Here is a 13,957-nt window from a genome sequence, read left to right as displayed (position 1 = left end):
GCAATATTGAGCTCATTTGAGAATTTTCATAAAATCTGTTAACAGTAAATTTCTGCGTTGTTGCTGTTGTTGTTTCTATCATTTATTTTTGTTTCATTGGGAGACAGAGCAGCACACTTTCCACAGGCCTGCAACAGATAGGCCTATCTCAGGCGGAAGCCAGACACTCGATCTGGTTACAGGGACCGAACTACTTGAGGCATCACTTGCTCCCTCCTGAAGTGATCATTAACAGAGAGGTGTAATTGGGAGCAGAGCTGGGACTCAAAATCATTACTCTAAGATGGGAGGCAGGCATCCTACGGCAAATCTTAACCTCAAAGCTGAACACAGGCTTCTTCTGAGTTCTTTAGAAAGGAGTAGTACATTGTAGATGTCACAACTTGTTCCAGAAATATATGGCTTGTTCTCATAGCTGACGGCCTTGATTCATCACCAGAGCAAGGCAACTCCCTCTGTCTAGGAATGGGCGTCTGTTCTAACACTCCAGCATGGTCTTCTAAATATTTACAGGAGAAAAGCACTCACTGGGTACACTTCATTTCTAGCCACAAGAGGATGGCTCTGTGTATGGGGAATGAATATAATTCAGCAGGTTTGTGTGTTAGGGTGAGGATTGAAGTCCAGCAGGCTGTGGGGAGGCCTTGTGATTTACGGAGTGAGATGCAATACAAAAGGAAGAAGTCAGACAGGAGTCAGGAGGGCAGCATAGGCGTGGAGACTGAGCCTGCAGCCAGTTGTGATTACCAGGTCTCTATGGCTCTGCTGCGTCATACCAGATAATCTTGGCATCCACACCTTCCTGTAACCCCTGCATCTAACTCCAAGAAAGGCCAGCTGAGTATGTAGTACACATGAATGAAGTTAGGGAGCAGGGCGTCTAGGCAGCCTGACTATGGGATAAGAACAGGATCCACTTGTTGCATGATTGGCGTGAGGTGTCGTGCATATATCTACCAGGAGAATCAGTGTCACCTTTTATGACAGCAGACAGACAGGAGGCCTATTTCTCTTTATCTGGTTAATCTGAGCAGCAGAGAAACAGGCAGAAGGCTCTCATCCACTGGCTCCTTCATCAATGCTTGCAATAACCGAGGCTGAAGCTAGAAGCCAAGAACTCCACCCAAGACTCCTAAGAGGGGTGGTACTTGAACCATCAACACTCTCGGTCAGGATCTGCTTTAGCAAAGCTGAGAACTGAACTCAGACACTCCAATGTGCTAAGCAGACATCTGCACTGCTAGGCCAAATGCTCATACCTTGCCCCATGTTTGACGATCACAATAGAATTATTCAGCGTTCGGCTGATTTCATTTAGCATGATGTCCAGGTTCACCCACATCACTGAAATGACAGGACTTTATCCCTTTTGCATTTGAATAGTATTCCACTGTGTATATATACTACATGATCTCCCACACTTGTGGAATCTAAAAAACCTGATTGCATAGAAACAGGGAACAGAACAATGGTTACTTGAGACCGGGGAGTGTTAGCAATGAGGGGATGATGGTGATTTTGGACAACTGCTATACAGTTCTAGGTGGGAGGAGGAGGAGAAAATTGCAGTTTAGGAAGAAATCACATCATTCAGAGACTACCATTCTCAATATTGCAGTGTACATTTCAGAATAACCGGAAGTCTGCCTCCTGTCCTAGCAGGAACAGTGGCCTTACCTCACCAGCCCTTATCCATTCCGGTTCTTGTTGTTGGGTGCTACAGCCCAGTCAAGCCTGATCCATAACCAGACACAGCTCACACATCACTGAGCAGGGGCAGAGACCTGGCCTAGTCCATTCTATACCTACCTTGGTTCTCAATGAGTATTAGTGGGTACTGAATTCTAGCCCAGTCTGGCGCAACCCATAACCAGCTCATACACATGCCACGGTACTCTGCAGCTATATCCAGACCAGACCGCAGCCCCCACTTCCCCGGCCCTCGCGCACTCCAATGGGGATCACAACCCAGCCAGACCTGGTCCCCTACACAAATTTCACATGTGCCAGTGGTTGCTCAGACCGGGCCTGGCATAGTCCCCATCCGTCTTAGCCTTTGCCTTCAGATGCGGTAGCCTGGCTTGACCTGGCCAGCTCCCAGTCCTAACTCTCACTGGTGGGTGCTGCAACCTGGCCCTGCTCAGTCTGCTCCCATCCCAGGTTCATGTGAACCAGTAGGTGTGATACCCCATCCCCGCACAAGCTGCACTCCAGTCTGGTTTCTGTACTCACCAGTGGGCTAAGATCTGCTGAGCCCCGCCCGGTCCGCCCCCTTTCAAAACCAACCTACACACTTGCCAACAGACGGAGCTACGTTGCCCAGCTTGCCTGACCCCTAGGTCTGGAACACATGCTTACTAGTGGGAGCCATGGCTCACTAGGGGAGTCTCCCAGTTTCCCCACTCAGCCCACTTCCAGACCCTACTCTCACATGCTCTAGCAGGTGCAAGGCCTTTGCCTGGCATAGCCTGCCCTCCATCTTGGCCTTTGTATGAGCTAGTGTATGTTGCAAATTGGCCCACATTACATCTTGTTTTAGGATGCACATGCAGGTGCTGCAGCTTGGACCTGCCCAGCCTGTTCTCAGCTCTAGTATCCGTGAGTGTTGGTGGATTCCATGTTCACTCCTAGTTCAGCCAGTCACCACCCCAACTCTTAAGCTAACCAGTGGGACTTGTATTTCCATAGGGTTGGGCCCACTTATCTCCCACAGAATCTACCCCCGGGCCTGGTTCTCTCGATAGTTGATTAGTGTCATGGCCATGACTAATGTGACCTGTCCCCTTTTCCAACACTCAATTAGGTACTTGGATCTAGCTCTGTTAGACATGTTCCCAGCCATAACTTTCATGTAGTATGGCGTGTGGTGGTCAGTGATGCTCTGCACTAACAAGCCCATCTCAGACTCCCAAGTGGGCTGATGAATCAGTCTGACCCATACAGATCTTCCAATCTCTACCCTCCATACCACCAGGTCTCAGTCCCCTCACTTCCCAGCCAGTACAGTGGCCCTGTTTTCAGGTGTCCCTCAGGATTCATTCCTCACTTACACATATGGTGTTCATATCCATGGATGTCCCTAGGCAATATTTTGTCACCCCCAGGTCTCCAGAGCTCATCGGCCAGTGGCCAGCAGGCAAAGCACAACACCCGCAACTAAAGCTTTAAGGTCTCTTGTCTATTTTCAGGGACTTTTGTGAGTAGAATCATAAACTTGGTAGGGGAGAGGGACTGTTACCTAGGCACCTTTGCAGTCACCATGTGTGCGTGTGCAGCACTTTGCCAAAAAATCTCCAAACCTTCCCAGAAACCACTATTTCAAGCAAATTCTAGAAAAGAACAAAAGGGGCAAGGGGCAGAAAAGAAGAGGGAGGGCAAGAATTATGACCTGAGCAAGTTATCCAGGTTCAAGAGTTAAACTTAATAACACCAGCATCAGAGGGGAGAAAAGGTCTCCGTCTTGTGCCAAAACTTGAGCCACTGAGATTTCAAAAACAGAGAGGAAAAAAAAAAAAGTGAAAACAAACAACCAAGCATACAAGTCAGTAAACAAACAGATTGAGGGGATGAAAGCAAATGTTGACATGCATTCAGCCAAGCCCTTTGAGATCAATTAATGCCTTTGTTTATTTAATCTCCACACTCCATCCCCTGTGGCAGGCCGGAGAGCCGCTCTTCTTTTCAACTGAAACAGTGCAAAACACAGGCTGGATCCAGGGAAATCGTGCCAGAATCCCTGGCAATGCATCACTTTTTTAAGCCCTGTTTTGCTTTTGTGCTCATGGTAACCTTTGCAGCTGTCGAGCGTGGCTTCGGGCTGTCTGACTCCCCTGAGAGAATTTATGTGTTTTTCTACTTCCTTTCCTTATTAGGAGGCAGGAATCTGCGACACCTATTAGAACAAGTATGCATAAAGGGTAATGACCAGGCGATTTATTAGTGGTCTGTTCTTCCTCAAATGAGCCCTCCGCCTCCAGCACCACGAGGGCTGTGCTGCATCATCGGATTCTGCCTCTGCTTGCTCTGCCGCAGGTGGGCCAAGTGGCCCGAATCAAAGGACTGAGAGAATTTTCTTTATATTTACTGTTTTTAGTAATGATTCAAAGATAGAGGAAGAGAAAGAGAGCTCTTCCCAACTCTTAACTTGCTCCCTGAATGCCCCACAGTTGCCGGGGCTGCACCAACCCCAAGCTAAAAGGCCAGAACTCAATGCAGGTCTCGCATGAGGGTGTCATACGCATGTACCATGTACTTGAGTTACTCCTTGCTCCCTCTTTGGGTAGCGGGAAGCTGGTGTCAGGAGTGGGAGCCTGGATCTGGCACCTACGCATTCTGATAAGGGATGCAGGTGCTCTGACTGCTGGCTTTCCAGGAAAAGCTGATTCTTCCTGCCACATCCAAGGATGGAATGAAGACTGGAGTATAAGGACTTGACCTAGGTGTTAGGAAATGCTTTCGAATGCAAGTGAATATAATCAACATGAAGTGAATACAAGAAGTACAAATATGTTCATAGTGACTTGGCAGCAAGGACAAGGTCCTTGCAGTCTTTGTCTTCTTGTCTTTACAATGGGCAGAGCGTGTGTAGCGAAGCGATGTTTTTGTGCTTGCAGATATAGGGTAAGGGCATGAGCCTGTGCCAGGAAAGCAGGAAACGCTTGCCCTTTTGAGGTTCTGTGGGAGGAGGACATGTCCATTGATAGAGGGTGATGGGCAAGAAGCCATGAATGGGCTTACCTGCTGTCAACCCTCAACAGCATTCTTCCATTGAAGAGGCAAGAGAGGAGCTAGTAATAAGAGCCTTCACTAACAATAGGCATCTCCTCAAATCCCTACTGTCAGACTGAAAACAGCCAGGTTAGACCATCTTCCCCTCAGCATCTTACTGGGAGTTGGAATTCAGATCAGAAAGCCAAGAACAACAGGCACGATCAACAAAGCGGAACCATATCTTTTGTCTGCATTCCCCTTGAACTCATCAGAATGTCTCAGCAAGACACGGAGCTCATGGAGCTTTCTTTCCACAGACAGGCAATCGCTTTTGGTCACAGGGTGGTTTCTGAACCTCTTTTAGCTTGAACCCCATGATCTACCATTGTGAATGGTCTTGAAACTGGAGAGCCCTTACAGGCTCTTGGGGAAACAGCAGGACAGGGACTTGTACATTTTTGTGTGCAGTTTTCAATGTGGAGGTCTTAACAGAGATGGTGACGGACTGACATTCTTTCAACCCTTTGAACAGGAGCTGTACCTCAAAATGCAGAAAGTAATTTCAATTCCTCTGATAGAGTAAAATGAAATTTCTCCACAATCAATTCTGTTTATTTTCAAATATTCTTCTCCAACTTCATCTAAGATTCCTTCCCTGACAGATCCAGTTTTGCCTTTCTCCAGTCCATGATCTAGCACATTCTAGAAGGTGCTCAATGACCCACCGGTGAATGGAACTGAAGCCAACAAATGTTATCAATGCATTAACTATGCACAAGCTGCCTCAGAAAGTTTGTGTAATAATGGAATTCAAAGATAAGCTTATCTCTAGATAAAACTTTCTGAAGTCCATGTATAGTATTGTCCTCCTATGCTGGCTGGTGCCTATTCCAAAGATCCCTCCTACCCAAAGGGATGCATTCAATTTAGCTGACTAGTCGTGTGTGCTGATAAAATCAGAGCAGGGGCTCTGTGTTGGGAAAGTGTCACAGGAGAGAGCAAGGCTGAGTTGTCTGGAAGAGAAAGCTAAGAGGCACAGAAGACAGGCGGGTTAGTGGTCTGGCTCTCTCTCTGTACCTTTGGGTTGTGACACTGGAATCACGAAGCCCTGTCACTGCTGCTGGATTTTTTTCGGAACACAGGAGCCAGGGAACATTTGCTTGTCGCCCGGCTTTCACAGAACTACGAGGAGCCGCTGACGCCTTCACCCCAAGCTGCATAAATCTCTCAGTGAGCGGCAAATGAGCCCCGTGTTTGGGTTTCTGACTAAACCGCTGGCTTCTTTTCCCCTGTTGCTCAGTCATTTCGCCGAGGCTCGCCAACGCTGTTAATTAAAGAGGGAGTGATTTATTTCATAACTTCTCTTTCCCCTCAGGAAACATAACTCAACTTCAGGCACAGCCGAGTCTACCTTGCCCTCTTCAATAAATTACGCCCACCTCATTAATAGTTAATTAGAAAAACTGAAAACCCCTGTGCCAGTGCCCCCCGAGGGGGAGGGGAGAGGCATCAGCCCCTCACAACTAGAGTGTGGGGGAGCCCAGCACATGGCCCCACTGGTCATGTGCACCTGGTTCCTCACTATCCCTCCCCGCCCCCAGCGGGGTGGAGTTTAGAAAAGTTGCCTGGAACCTTCTAGAACGATTAGCACATTAAAAAACAAAAAGTTGAAACATTACACATTTTAGACAACAAAGCCCTGGAGACCCATTCTTTCATTGGGCAAGAGCGGTTCAAAAAGTCTATGGGAAATGGAGTTGAAAGCTGATGCCAACAATTTTGTGAAATCCATGCACTTGCAGGATCTCTAGGCAAGAATTTCACAAATTTGTTACACACAAATAAGCTTATCTTCTAATTCCTTTCTCATGAGTTTTTTGAAGTACTCTGTGGGATGCATCTCGCCAACAGTGAACACATCACTAAGATTTAACTTTCCAGAGCAAGATTTTTTCCCCCCTTGGAATAAAAGGCAGAGGCCCCATTGCTTATACACTGAGGCCATAGCCTGGCCATATACAAGCGTGAACTGGAGGCGAGCCAGCTCGTGCCTGCTGCCTGGCTCTCTATATATGGGAAATCTCTGGTGCAATGCGAGAAGCCTCACCACAGACACTGAGAAATCCAAGGTTGACGTCCACTGAAGGTGCGTCGGGGTTCTACCCACTTTAATATGCAACCCAACAGTTTTGCAGGCCACCTGTGTTCTGCAAAAGCATGTTCACATGGCTCTTGAAGGCCTTTTCAAAGGTCCAACATGAGACCCACAAGTCTGTTATTTTAAATGGGTGTCCCTGTGATAGATTGGTGGTTTGGTCCATGAACCGTGTTCTTAATAAAAAGAGGTCAGGACCAGGATAGACAGTTATGTCATCATGTTGTAAAGTGCATAGTGCAGCTTGTAAAAACAAAAGCAAAAATCTTCTGGAAGAGGGATTGGCAAACTTTGTCTCCAAATTGTCAGTAAATATCCCATTGCAACTACTCAATGTGAAAAAAAGCCAGCTATGAAAATATGTGAACAAATGGGGGTATCTGTGTTTAGTAAAACCAAACTCACTCTCTACAACCAGAAGGATTTTCTGTCAATTTGGAAATGAATGTATATTGCTATATCTTATTGTTATAACACATATGATATGTTTTATATGTATATATATAATGCATATATATTGCGATTTTGGAAATGTAGCATGCCTTGGTGAGGTTCACAGCTGTGAAGAGTAAGGGTTTTGTTATTAGGCAGATCTGACATATCCCAATTAATCAGCGACTAAATTAAAAAACAAATATCTTCCATGTCCCATTCTCACTGAGTTTCAGGATGCAAATAAAACAATGACTCTTTCATCAGAGGGTTATGTGAACATTAAATGAAATAGTACATGTTGAGTATTTAATGCAGCACCTGGTGTTAAATACTGTTCACTGGAGCCTTAAATGGAGTGACTGGCTGGTCATGCTGAGTCGCACGAAGCATTCATACACAATGTTCTACTTGCTTGCCATTGGATCTTAGCACATAATGACTGTATTATCAAGTGTTATCAAAACCCTAATATATATTTAAAAATTCATCAATAGAGGGTTCTAAGGCGAGTGTACACTCCAAGGAAATCACATAGATGCTCCAACTGGACGAGCAAATAACTATTAGTGTGTCTGTGTCAATTTTCTTCCTGTCATGTTTCACTTTTATAACAGCACTGTAGAACATGAACAGCATTTATACACAAACACCTATGTATGGCGGGTTTACTATACTGTGGCTATATCCACAAAATTTGGAAGCCATTGTTCTAGAACAGGAGTTAGCAAATGAAGATCCAGGAGGGAAATCTGGCCCACTGCTACTTAAAACATGGTGCATTTCAGCATTTTTCTGAACCTGACAGCCTTTATTTTGTTTAATACGCCTTTTAAATGTCTCATACTGTATACGGCTCTCCTAACTTGAATAACGATCTTGCCTCATTTAAAAAATTGCAGATCTACTTTTTCCAAATGTTTTAGTGTAGTCCATGACCTTGGAATGCTGTCAGTGCAGAAGTAGGCTATAAGAACATGTAAAACTTTGACAGAAAACAGATGCCTCAAAGGCAGGATGCTGTTAATTATTTAACACATAGCATTAAATGGTTTTGCATTTTTGCATTGATTTTGCTTTTTAAAAATATCAGATTCATAAAATAATTAAGAGAGTAGAAAGGTTCTTTTTTAAATTACAAGAAAGGAATCACTCAATAGTAATGGAAGAACACTGACTAGACATGATTGAATGTCATACCTTGCCTAGTGAATGAAAACATCAGTGCATTAATACAAACATGCTTCAAAAATTCATATTTGAAGGAATGAAAACACCTGTGTTTCTTAGAGATCTTCAAGAAATACAAGGAAATGAATATTATGAAAGATTACACAGATTTTAACATTTATTACATCCAAATAAATTTACATTTTCGTTCTGCTTTTCCATGACATTTTGAAGTGCTTGATACAAAATCAACAAAATCTCCACAACTGAGATCTTAGTCCTGTACTTACTGAAATTTGGTTGGCTTTTCCTTTATTATACTTTTAAGCTTTCAGTGAAATTATCTACATTCTCTTCAACATTTATAAATTCAAAGATTTGTCATTTTCATTAAAGCAAAAAAAAATTTCTCTGACTTCAAAAAAGAGTTCATTTTTGTTAATGATCCAACCAATCATGGGTTCAGAAATAAATTTTCAATTAAAATAAAATGTCTGAGTTGCATTTATGCTATAGTAAGAAATTATTTCTTCTTATTGTCCAACAAAATGAACTTTTTTTCTTTATATAAGAAAAATTTTGACAGGATAATTTATTATGGTAACTCTGTGTTCTGTGTCTTAGATCAAATTTTCTCAGAAGCAAACTCAGAGATCAGAGCTCAGTAACAAGAAGTTTAAAGTTCTCTCTCTGTGTCCACCAAAGGTCCAGCTTTCCAGGTGACACTTAACAACACACAAGCTTGCACAAATTTTCATTGCAGCATTATTTAAACTGTCCCATATTCATGACAAGCACAAATCAGGAATGACTCAAGTGACTGTCTAAGAATGAACAGAAACAACGCGTTTTGGTTTCAACTCATGGATGGGTAAATAATGTATTGGGTAATTGTCAAATGAAGTAATATTCAGTGAAAAGCAGGAAAGAATCATTGCCACCTGCTACTTTATAGACGAACCTTATGTCAGGAGGAAAAAGCCAATCACAAAAGACCAGATGCTACATGATGTAGTCGTTTGCATGAAATCTCCAACGTGAAGGGTGCTTATGGATGCTTACAGAGGTCTTGGCAGAAAGACAAGAATATTTTGCAATTGAGCCCAGCTGGGTGCTGTGCATCTCTGTGCATAGAGCAAAATAAACACTAAGTCATATCCTGGATGTATACATTTCATACAGTGGGATTTATATCTGAATAAAGGTGTGTCTGTCGAATGGAAAGTGGTCAGCTTGGTTCAAAACACATGACTCTCTCCATCCCTCCCCTCCCCCACCATGTGTAGGCAACTGCCTAGGTTGCTTTGTACCTCTAGGCAGGAGTTGCACTGCTGGGAGAAAAGCAGCCAGTATCTGACAGGCATTTGGTTAATGCCAAATCCGTTAACCCTACAAATGTGCCAGCGTATTTGCTTAGTCTATTTTTTTAGTTGTTTTTTTTTTTTCTACAGTGGTGAAGACATGGACACAACACATTGAAAGAGAAATGGATTAAGAAGCTGTGTTATACCTACTCTATGAAATATCATGCAGCCGTTAAAAAGAATAGCATTCTACCAGTTGCAACAAAATGGTCCTAACTGGAGATCATTATGCTCAGTGAAATAAGGCCATCCACAAAGGTCAAATATCATGTGTTCTTTCTGATCTAAGGTAAACTTTATGCAAAATACAAAGCAAATATATAGATAAGCATGTATATACGTATATCCTCACGGATAAACTGCATAATGGGGACTAGCATACCAAGCAGTGAATATATATTTCATCTCTACTTCTGAATAAAAAGAGGATTCCCAATAAAACGGTTAGATTTAGACACTAAATTTTCTACCATTGCCTGTATCTATAATGGCATGATGCACTTAAATAACAGAATGATGGAGTTGGTGATCATTGCTGAAAAACTTTAGTGTTGTATTAATATGGGGGGAAATAGGGAGATGAGGGATGGACGTAGAGGAAGGGGAAAACTGTTTCATGAAAAAAATAATTAAATAAATAAAAAATTTTAAAAAGCAGAAACAATTGCATAAACAACAAATCATTTTGAATATAGAGAAGCTGGGTGAACCCTTCTACAGATGAACCTGTAGAAGGGAACCAGGGTGTATGCACCCTCACATGCTACTGCAGAGCTGGAATTTGATCCCAGTGCAATAGAGGGTTTGAAGAAAGGCTCTAACTGGGAAAGTGCTGGATTTAGCATCTAGTATTCACATCAAGCAATCCAGATACCCAGCAATATTTAAGGAGGCACTGACTCAGCTCCTCCTCAATACTAGTGCTTCCTTAAATGTTGAGAGTTCAGTGCTTTCTTTGCCTGACTCCTGCATCCCCAGGCTCTAAGGGGTGAGACTAGATTTTTTTGTTAAGATTTATATATTTTTATCTGAAAGGCAGGTTCACAAAGAGAAGGAGAGACAGACAGCAAGATCTTCCATCCATTGAAAATGGCCACAATGACTAGAGCTGCACTGATGTAAAGCCAGGATCCTGGATCCAAGAGCATCTTCCTGGTGTGCTACCCTGGTGCAGAGTTACAAGGATTTGGGCAGTCCTGCATTGCTCTCCCAGACCATAAGCAGGAAACTGAATAGGAAGTGGAGCAGCCAGGACAAGAACTGTCACCCATATGGGACGACAGCATTGTAAAGCAGAGGATTATCCTGTTTAACCACTGCACCAGTCCAAGATTATATTTAAAGTGTACAAAATCAGAGGAAAGGAGACCACTGGAAGTTTGCTTATTCATTTATTCTATGCCATGGAGAGCTGACTGTGTGATAATTATTCAGTCTTCTTTCAGACAGACTAAAGACACTTTGGCAAATATATAAATTTGATAGTTTCAAGTATGTGATAAGTACCAAAAAAGAAAGCAAAGTAGTGGGAAGGGGTACTAGTGGCTGCAAACTGAGCACAGCCTCAGGAGGATGAGGTGTGGCCTTCACAAAAATGGCAGAATGGTGTACCAGCAGCAATTACAGCTGGAAACATTTATTGTTGAAATTAGTCCTTAAAATCCAAATACTCCCTTGGAAATCAACACACCTCCACATAAAGCCAAAATCTATTTTTATGCTCATTGTCTGAACTTAAAGACAATAACAGTGCTTTAAAAAATATATCTGCTTCTTTAATCTCAGGTCTGTGTATCTCTGTTTCTGGAGCACTCGTGCCTTTTTGAAGTGTGCTTTAAAATAATCTTATTGGTTTTATACAAGCAGGTACCTTCAGTCTTCCTCAAATTTTGCATCTTATGGTTAGTAACTTTGAAATGCTTAAACTTTCAAGTAGCTTTTATCTGTAGACCATCACTGTTTTAATTGAGAAAAAATTCTATTAAATGAAATCTGTTTCTGAATTTTTATGTGTGTTTGAGAAGCACAGAGTCAATGAGAGACAGAGACAGAAAGAACAATTTTCATGCTGCTTCGTGCGTCAGAGTTCCTGATTTTGCTTTCAATTCCAGTTTATTGCTAATGTGCTTCCTGGGAGGCAGCAGCTGATGGTGCCAGTGTTGAGTCTCTGCCTGCACATGGAGAACCTGAAGTGAGTTTCCAGGCTGATGGCTTAGACCTGCGTGGCTCTTGCTGGCGCAGGCATCTGGGAAGTGAATCCACAGCTGGACGATCTCTCTGTCACTCTCTATTTCTTGGTCTTTCAGTTAAATAAGTAACATTTTAGAAGTGCTTTTTCCCCCCCCTCTAAGCTAAGAAGCTTATGGAACAGAAATGTGCTTGGATGACATGGTGAGGGCGTGCACATACTTCACAGTTTAGTCTTCCTGAAGTTACTGCCACCACGCTGATGGGCCATCCCTACTCCCTTAGCCAGGTCATGCCTTCTGGTGTTCACATGGCCTTTGGTATCACTCAGTCCCCTGTAATGGTGGGTGGTAAATGCTGACATGCTGTGTAAATGATTCACCAAGCAACTTTTTTGTGAAAGTTTGGGTAGACATGGAGTGACAGTGCATCCAGAAAAAAATGTGGTTGACAAAGAACTTACAGGGCTCCTAGGTAGATGTGATTTGGGGAAAGAGTAGGGTGAAGTGAGATAACAAGAAAACTATCTCTTGTCTGGCTCAGGTATGTGGATATATAGTTACAATGTGGCTTAATTTGTGAATTTGCCAACATCCCAGTATATCCTGATAGGAAAGCTTTAAATAATCTGGATTTCAGGTGAGATCTTAAGGTAGCTTTTATAAGCTGGGAAATTTTAGTGAAATCACATCAGAAACAGGGGAGAGATGGAATGGTTTGAACATTTAGGTTCTAAAATGAGTAGAAAGAATAAACTGTTGGGGGAAGGGGCAGTGGTATCACTCTTGCTGAAGAGGCCTGCACCCAACACCTTGAGAGGTAATATAAGCTCACCTCCAGTATTGCAGAAAGAGGAGAGAGACAGAGTCAGTCCAGGAACTGTGCTTACTTTACTATTTTACCTAGGGATGGCCTTCAAGCAGAGATGACAAATGGCATTAATTTATGGGTGCTTTTCAAACTGTTACTTGAAGTCCCCAAGACCCACTGATTTTGAATCTTCTAGAGCAGGGCAGGGAATCTGAGGATTTCAAATGGTGTACTGAGGTTTAAGATGTTGAAAGTCTCAGGTCTTCATTCCCGTCTCGTGTGCTGTTCGTACCCACACATGCTGGAGGCTTTTAGATCATGTCACAAAGTCCAGCGAGTCCTGAACTCATCCGATCCTGAAAATCATCTGGAATCCTTGCTAGACACATATCCGGAGCCAGTTTCCTAGAAGTTCTGACTCAGTGACACCTGGGTCTGTGTGTTTTGCAAGTCATCCCCAGGTGATTCCTCCAGTCCTGCCAGGCTGAGAAACCATCTATTTATTCAAAGATTTTTTTTTGTCTCAAATGTGAAAATCTAGGAGCTGATCAGAAGCAAAGGGCAAACAAACCCTCAGCTGAAGAAGCAAAGGAATTCCCAAAGTCGTCCAGATGTTTCCCCATTTGTGGAATGAATTCTGGTTTCATTAGCTGCCTTGCTTTCATTCCAATTTGTGACATGAACATTAAAATATTAAAGGGATATACTAAGAATCACCATTTACATTACCAAACAGCTGTCAGACAGACAAAAAGAGAATGCAGGAGAGGTAGAGGGAAGAAAGTAAGTAGGAGATACTAAAGTCAATTTATTTAAGAATAATAAGATAGGGCCCAACGCGATGGCGCAGTGGTTAAGGTCCTAGCCTTGCACGCCCGGGATCCCATATGGGCACCGGTTCTATCCCGGCAGCCCCGCTTCCCACCCGGGAAAACAGTCGAGGACGGCCCAAAGCTTTGGGACCCTGCACCCACGTGGGAGACCCGGAAGAGGCTCCTGGCTTCAGATCGGCATAGCATCGGCCGTTGTGCTCACTTGGGGAGTGAATCATTGGACGGAAGATCTTCCTCTCTGTCTCTCCTCTCTGTGTATCTGCCTTTCCAATAAAAATAAAATAAATCTTAAAAAA

The sequence above is a fragment of the Ochotona curzoniae genome, unplaced genomic scaffold, assembly GCF_017591425.1.
Source record: "Ochotona curzoniae isolate NIBS_2020 unplaced genomic scaffold, NIBS_Ocur_1.0 scaffold_3208, whole genome shotgun sequence".
NCBI lineage: Eukaryota > Metazoa > Chordata > Mammalia > Lagomorpha > Ochotonidae > Ochotona > Ochotona curzoniae.
The sequence above is the reverse complement of the archived record's forward strand: the minus strand, read 5'-3'. Positions refer to the sequence as shown.